General features: G+C 47.7%; 1 protein-coding gene across 1 annotated transcript in view; it reads right to left on the reverse strand.

Annotated features, from left to right (window-relative positions):
- Positions 1–8,120, reverse strand: part of nav2a (neuron navigator 2a) — a gene marked incomplete at its 5' end in the record, with an annotated part of 162,383 nt that overhangs the window by 48,214 nt on the left and 106,049 nt on the right. The gene's annotated exons all lie outside the window — the stretch shown is intronic.

The raw sequence follows: 8,120 nt of genomic DNA on the forward strand, positions 1-8,120 counted from the left end.
CCGATTTCTGCAAAACACATTGTTTATGTTAGTCGCACAGATTTCATCCAAATCTCACGCAAATCGGTACACATGATCTCTGTAGTCATGAGATCAAGACGAGCCTGTTGGATTTCTCAGATTCTACACTGATTATCTAAGATTGCCTTCCAAAGTTTTCAGGAGTAGCCCGTTTTGTACAAAATGCTGCACATGTCCTGCTCATCCAGAATTCTATCCTCAGAGATGCTATGAGTGATCTGGCTCTGCATTTCCTCAACAAAATGAAGAATGAAGAAATTTTTTGCAACAAACAAACAAACAAACAAAACAACATGTTTATATTACTCCTAAACATTTTTCCAAACATCACACACTCCTGGTGGAGACCTGTGCCCAGAAGGGCACTTTTTCTAGTTCACTATGTTATCGTACAGTGCAGGAGAGATCGAGAAAATACAGAACCCAGGGCATTATGAGCATGGATGGATGGATGGATGGATGGATGGAACTTTATCCTAATACATTTCAACTGGGCTGAAGCCGCACACACACGCACACGCACAAGCACACACACGCGCACACACACACACACACACACACACACACAGTCTCTCTGTCTCTAAATGGGGCTGTCCATCAAATGAACAAAGGGCTGTGTGAGTAGTGACATCATGGTTGTCTTCTACCACGGCAACACACACACACACACACACACACACACACACACACACACACACACACACACACACACACACACACACACACACACACACACACACACACACACACACACACACACACACTCTCCTCCTCTCTCATGGACAAACAGCGCCACAGACACACAGCAAACACACAGAATGAGAAGACACCCTCCCCGTGTGCGTGCGTGCGTGCGTGCGTGCGTGCGTGCGTGAGTGCGTGCGTGCGTGCTTGCGTGTGTGCGTGCGTGCGTGCGTGCGTGCGTGCGTGCGTGCGTGCGTGCGTGCGTGCGTGCGTGCGTGCGTGCGGGCGTGCGTGCGTGCGGGCATGACTGAGTGTGTTGGTATATCACCACACTGCTTAGTGTGTGTGACAGTTTGTGTGTGGTGGTGGATGTATTTGTATGGCACAGTGGTGTGTCCGTGTGTGTTTCAACTGTGTGTGTGTGTGTGTGTGTGTGTTTCAACTGTGTGTGTGTGTGTGTGTGTGTGTGTGTGTGTGTGTGTGTGTGTGTGTGTGTGTGTGTGTTGCAAAGGGAGGCTATGTGGGAGACAGGAAACAAGACCGGTTGGCAAACATCAGCCTGAAAGACCACAGGCAGGGCTAATGGCTAAATGCCACACACACACACACACACACACACACACACACACACACACACACACAATCCCATAACCACACACACAGTCAGCGCCGTCAACAAACGACGGCTTCTAACTCTAAAAGCCAGGATTTCTTAATTCAACAATGAAAGTGCAAGACTGGATTATGTAAAGGCAATATTATACTTACCTGTCAGAATGAACACTCAGGACATTACTGTGTATATTACCTGCTTTCTCCCTGTCTCCCTGTCCCCCTGTCTCCCTGTCTCCCTGTCCCCCTGTCTCCCTGTCCCCCTGTCTCCCTGTCCCCCTGTCTCCCTGTCTCCCTGCCCCCCTGTCTCCCTGTCCCCCTGTCTCCCTGTCTCCCTGTCTCCCTCTACCCCTGTCTCCCCGTCTCCCTGTCTCCCTGTCCCCCTGTCTCCCTGTCCCCCTGTCTCCCTGTCCCCCTGTCTCCCTCTACCCCTGTCTCCCCGTCTCCCTGTATCCCTGTCTCCCTGTCTCCCTCTATCCCTGTCTCCCTGTCTCCCTCTATCCCTGTCTCCCTCTATCCCTGTCTCCCTGTCTCCCTGTCTCCCTGTCCCCCTGTCTCCCTCTATCCCTGTCTCCCTGTCTCCCTGTCTCCCTCTATCCCTGTCTCCCTGTCTCCCTCTATCCCTGTCTCCCTGTCTCCCTGTCCCCCTGTCTCCCTGTCTCCCTGTCTCCCTCTATCCCTGTCTCCCTGTCTCCCTGTCTCCCTGTCTCCCTCTATCCCTGTCTCCCTGTCTCCCTGTCTCCCTCTATCCCTGTCTCCCTGTCTCCATGCGGTGCTTCTGTGTCTCCTAACACAGAAGCACTGCGCAGCACAGCACAGCACAGCACTGCGCAGCACTGCGCAGCACAGCACAGCACAGCACAGCACAGCGCAGCGCAGTGCTATCCCACCAGACCAAAAGATCATAATAAATCACACTTCAAACAAAGCCACAGCTGACGTTCAGCATTAACACTGCGTTAAGAAGCACTCAACTCTTTGCTGCCTGGAAACATCAGGAGCCAGTTCTGAATCACTTCACCAAATCTGGTTTAGAGCTTTTCTGGTAACTTAGCAATCAGTAATAAAAAGCAGAAGGCAGGATAACACAATATGTTGTACAGTATACTATGGTGTTAGTGTAGAAATTACAGAAGGGCTTCTTTTGTGTTTGAGTATAAAGAGATGGACTGATTGCAAACAAAGCAGTAGATGGTAGACGATAGTGTCAAAGGAGTAGATGGTAGACGGTAGTGTAAGGAGTAGATGGTAGACGGTAGTGTAAGGAGTAGATGGTAGACGGTAGTGTAAGGAGTAGATGGTAGACGGTAGTGTAAGGAGTAGATGGTAGACGGTAGTGTAAGCAGTAGATGGTAGACGATAGTGTCAAAGCAGTAGATGGTAGACGGTAGTGTCAAAGCAGTAGATGGTAGACGGTAGTGTAAGGAGTAGATGGTAGACGGTAGTGTCGAGGCATTCTGGCCGTAAGGAGTAGATGGTAGACGGTGGTGTCGAGGCATTCTGGCCGTAAGGAGTAGATGGTAGACGGTGGTGTAAGGAGTAGATGGTAGACGGTAGTGTAAGGAGTAGATGGTAGACGGTAGTGTAAGGAGTAGATGGTAGACGGTAGTGTAAGGAGTAGATGGTAGACGGTAGTGTAAGGAGTAGATGGTAGACGGTAGTGTAAGGAGTAGATGGTAGACGGTGGTGTCGAGGCATTCTGGCCGTATGTTGAGGCACACAGAGTCTGAGACGCTATAATTCTATGATAGTCAAGTATAGTAGAAAAGCAGGGATCAGTCACTATACACACACAGAAGAGAGGGGAGCTTCTATACTGTAGGACCACAGTGCACAGAAGAGAGGGGAGCTTCTATACTGTAGGACCACAGTGCACAGAAGAGAGGGGAGCTTCTATACTGTAGGACCACAGTGCACAGCAGAGAGGGGAGCTTCTATACTGTAGGACCACAGTGCACAGAAGAGAGGGGAGCTTCTATACTGTAGGACCACAGTGCACAGCAGAGAGGGGAGCTTCTATACTGTAGGACCACAGTGCACAGAAGAGAGGGGAGCTTCTATACTGTAGGACCACAGTGCACAGAAGAGAGGGGAGCTTCTATACTGTAGGACCACAGTGCACAGAAGAGAGGGGAGCTTCTATACTGTAGGACCACAGTGCACAGAAGAGAGGGGAGCTTCTATACTGTAGGACCACAGTGCACAGCAGAGAGGGGAGCTTCTATACTGTAGGACCACAGTGCACAGAAGAGAGGGGAGCTTCTATACTGTAGGACCACAGTGCACAGAAGAGAGGGGAGCTTCTATACTGTAGGACCACAGTGCACAGCAGAGAGGGGAGCTTCTATACTGTAGGACCACAGTGCACAGAAGAGAGGGGAGCTTCTATACTGTAGGACCACAGTGCACAGAAGAGAGGGGAGCTTCTATACTGTAGGACCACAGTGCACAGAAGAGAGGGGAGCTTCTATACTGTAGGACCACAGTGCACAGCAGAGAGGGGAGCTTCTATACTGTAGGACCACAGTGCACAGAAGAGAGGGGAGCTTCTATACTGTAGGACCACAGTGCACAGCAGAGAGGGGAGCTTCTATACTGTAGGACCACAGTGCACAGCAGAGAGGGGAGCTTCTATACTGTAGGACCAAACTGTACTCCAAACAATAAATGCCAGGCCAGCATGACATGGTACCCCGACTGTATATTCAGATTGTCAGACCATATCATGAGATCAAGGCCGAAGAACATCCTCGCGACAATATTTGTCAAAGGTAGCTTCTTACATAGCCTAGTAGGCTACAACAGTGTATGGAAATAATGAAAAAAAGATGCACACTAGATAGATGCTATATATGTACATTATAGATAGATTATCTATATCGTTATCCTAACTACTTTGAAGCACATACCTGAACCTATTTTCTTGACACATATCCTCAACTACTTGCTCTGAAGAAGAGAATCTGCTAACTCCCTAAAATTGTACTTTTTTTATTTTTGTATAATTGTATAAAACTAGACCAGTGCCCAGCTGTAGAGCACCGAGTCGGTAACGATGGAAGTTGGAGATCCATGCCCCACCCGGCTATGCAGTACCTGTTTTACCCGTGTGTCAGAGTACCCGTTCCACCCATCTGTCTGTGTCCCTTTTATGCCCATATATGGAGATTTCTGGATCTGATACGTAAGAAGTGTTGCACTTCACATCCTACATTAAAATTGGCTAATGGGTGGACCTCAGACCATGACTATGCCATAACATAACATAACCATATATAGAGTTCGCTATGACTCAGACAAAACCATATATAGAGTTGCTATGACTCAGACAAAACCATATATAGAGTTCGCTATGACTCAAACAAAACCATATATAGAGTTTGCTATGACTCAGACAAAACCATATATAGAGTTGCTATGACTCAGACAAAACCATATATAGAGTTCGCTATGACTCAAACAAAACCATATATAGAGTTTGCTATGACTCAGACAAAACCATATATAGTTTGCTATGACTCAGACAAAACCATATATAGAGTTTGCTATGACTCAGACAAAACCATATATAGAGTTTGCTATGACTCAGACATAACCATATATAGAGTTTGCTATGACTCAGACAAAACCATATATAGAGTTTGCTATGACTCAGACAAAACCATATATAGAGTTTGCTATGAATCAGACAAAACCATATATAGAGTTCGCTATGACTCAGACAAAACCATATATAGAGTTTGCTATGAATCAGACAAAACCATATATAGAGTTCGCTATGACTCAGACAAAACCATATATAGAGTTTGCTATGAATCAGACAAAACCATATATAGAGTTCGCTATGACTCAGACAAAACCATATATAGAGTTTGCTATGACTCAGACAAAACCATATATAGAGTTCGCTATGACTCAGACAAAACCATATATAGAGTTCGCTATGACTCAGACAAAACCATATATAGAGTTCGCTATGACTCAGACAAAACCATATATAGAGTTCGCTATGACTCAGACAAAACCATATATAGAGTTCGCTATGACTCAGACAAAACCATATATAGAGTTTGCTATGACTCAGACAAAACCATATATAGAGTTCGCTATGACTCAGACAAAACCATATATAGAGTTCGCTATGACTCAGACAAAACCATATATAGAGTTCGCTATGACTCAGACAAAACCATATATAGAGTTCGCTATGACTCAGACAAAACCATATACAGTATAGAGTTCCCACTATACAGCTATATGGCGTGTCATGCTGATCATGACCCAAACAAAACGTGCCGTCAGGACATCAGAAAACAAAGACATAGGACCTTGTGGCGCGACATAGGTGTGCACTGTGCAGGACCCCCAACCCCTGGCAGATGAAAAGAGCAGTACCCCCCCCCCCCAGCAGGTTGGAGACAGCTGCTTTTAAACATGCAACATGTGCAGCTGCAGCTGCAGGCAGGGAGGCAGGCAGGGCAGGGGAGTGAGTTATGTTTGTGAGTTTAGCTGTAGTTCAGTGGAGCAGAGAAAGAAAGCACATAGAGGCTGCTATATATATATATGAGAGAGAGAGAGAGAGAGAGAGAGAGAGACAGAGAGACAGAGAGACAGACAGACAGACAGACAGACAGACAGACAGACAGACAGACAGACAGACAGACAGACAGACAGACAGACAGACAGACAGACAGACAGACAGTGACCACAGCGGTCTCCACATGTCCACAAGAGGGAAAGTCCACCACACGTATACTGTATCAACACACACACATTCAGCTATTATACCCACGCTGGACTCACATGTACTAAGTTGAGCACTCTTTCTCTCACACCCACATTCTCTCTCTCTCTCTCTCTCTCTCTCTCTCTCTGCACACACACACACACACACACACACACACACACACACACATGACATGCACATACATAGACTCAGACATAAACACACAGAGAGATCAAAAAGGCTCCAAAACTTAACATAAATCAAAGTAACCAAGATAGACTGTATGATCCTTACTCGCACGCACGCACACGCACACGCACACACACACGCACACGCACACGCACTCGCGCACACGCACACGCACACGCACACGCACACGCACACACACACACACACACACACACACACACACACACACAGATGTGTGTGTACCTGTTCTGGGTCCTAAGGTTGTGCTGGAGAGGAATTCCAGGTTGGACAGAGAGCTTCATGACTCCATGCTGTAGAAGTGTAGAGGAAGACAACTATGTATTCTGTCTCCACTTCTCCTCCTTCCCTGTCCTGTCTCTGTCCTCTGTCTCTGTCCTCTGTCTCTGTCCTCTGTCTCTGTCCTCTGTCCCTGTCCTCTGTCTGTCTCTGTCTCTCCTCTGTTACTCCACTCCTCCTCTCTCTCTCCTTCCACTGCTCAGACTGCTTGTCACTCTCTCTCTCCCTCTGTCTGTCCCTTTCATCCAACCCAGCCTTCCCACTTGCTCTCTCTCTCTCTCTCTCTCTCTCTCTCTCTCTCTCTCTCACTGTTTCTAGATAAAAGCTACTTTGTCGCTGGTAGTCAAGCGCCGCATGCATCCCCCGCTCTCGCTCGCTCTTTCTCTGGAATAAGTGAGAGAATGGTGACGGGGGGGGGGTGGGGGGTGGGTGCAGGAGGAGGTAGGGACCAAACCCACGTAACACGATCCTCCCCTGGCTCTGTTAACCACTTCACTGCTGCACGCACGCACACACGCACGCATGCACACACACACACACACCTTCCTCAATGAGTGTACTACTACTGTTTAAACCTGAGCCAGGCGTTAGTTGTGCGTTTAGCCTGACCCACAGCGGAGAGACAAGGAGACGCACCTCCACCCATTACACTGACCCACAGCGGAGAGACAAGGAGACGCACCTCCACCCATTACACTGACCCACAGCGGAGAGACAAGGAGACGCACCTCCACCCATTACACTGACCCACAGCGGAGAGACAAGGAGACGCACCTCCACCCATTACACTGACCCACAGCGGAGAGACAAGGAGACGCACCTCCACCCATTACACGTCCATTTGGTTGATCTCTGAGCTGAATGAACACCCAGGGTTTCACCTGCAGATCAACATAGGGTTCATCAACTGTTGCACTGTATGTGCAATTCTGGCATTGTGAATGTGCGCATGTGCATGTGCGTGTGCGTGTGCACGTGCGTGTCTATGTCTGCATCAGTGTAAGCGTGTGTGTGCTCTAGTCCAGGGGTTCTCAACCAAATAATTTTGGGGGGGTCCCCCTATATATATATATATATATATATATATATATATATATATGTATATATGTTTGTTTGTTTTTTTGCAGCTGAATGGCTGGAAAATGGAAATGAAGAGAGTACACATATTACATGCGCATAAACTTTCCTTAATGATTATATCTGGTTTCAGTATTCATTTATCATATATCTTCTCTAATATTAAGGTTATTTTTGCAGTCAGTTGGTATAATGGGGTGGGGAGGGTGGCGAGACAGACATGGCCAAAGCATGTCCGGGGGTCCCCAGCCCCTGGTCTAGTCTAGTGCACATGCCGGTCCATTCAACAGTGCATGTGTGTGTGTGTGTGTGTGTGTGTGTGTGTGTGTGTGTGCTCTAGTCTAGTGCACATGCCGGTCCATTCAACAGTGCATGTGTGTGAATTTGTGTCTAAGTGCACATTATGCCTTTTGTGTGTTTAACCGTGCACGAGCGTCTGACTGTGTATTTAAATGTGTGCGTGTGCGGGCGTGTGCGTGTGTCCGTGCGGCGCGGGCGTGTGGCTGAGACTTTC

The sequence above is a fragment of the Electrona antarctica genome, assembly GCF_951216825.1.
Source record: "Electrona antarctica genome assembly, chromosome: 3".
Classification (NCBI taxonomy): domain Eukaryota; kingdom Metazoa; phylum Chordata; class Actinopteri; order Myctophiformes; family Myctophidae; genus Electrona; species Electrona antarctica.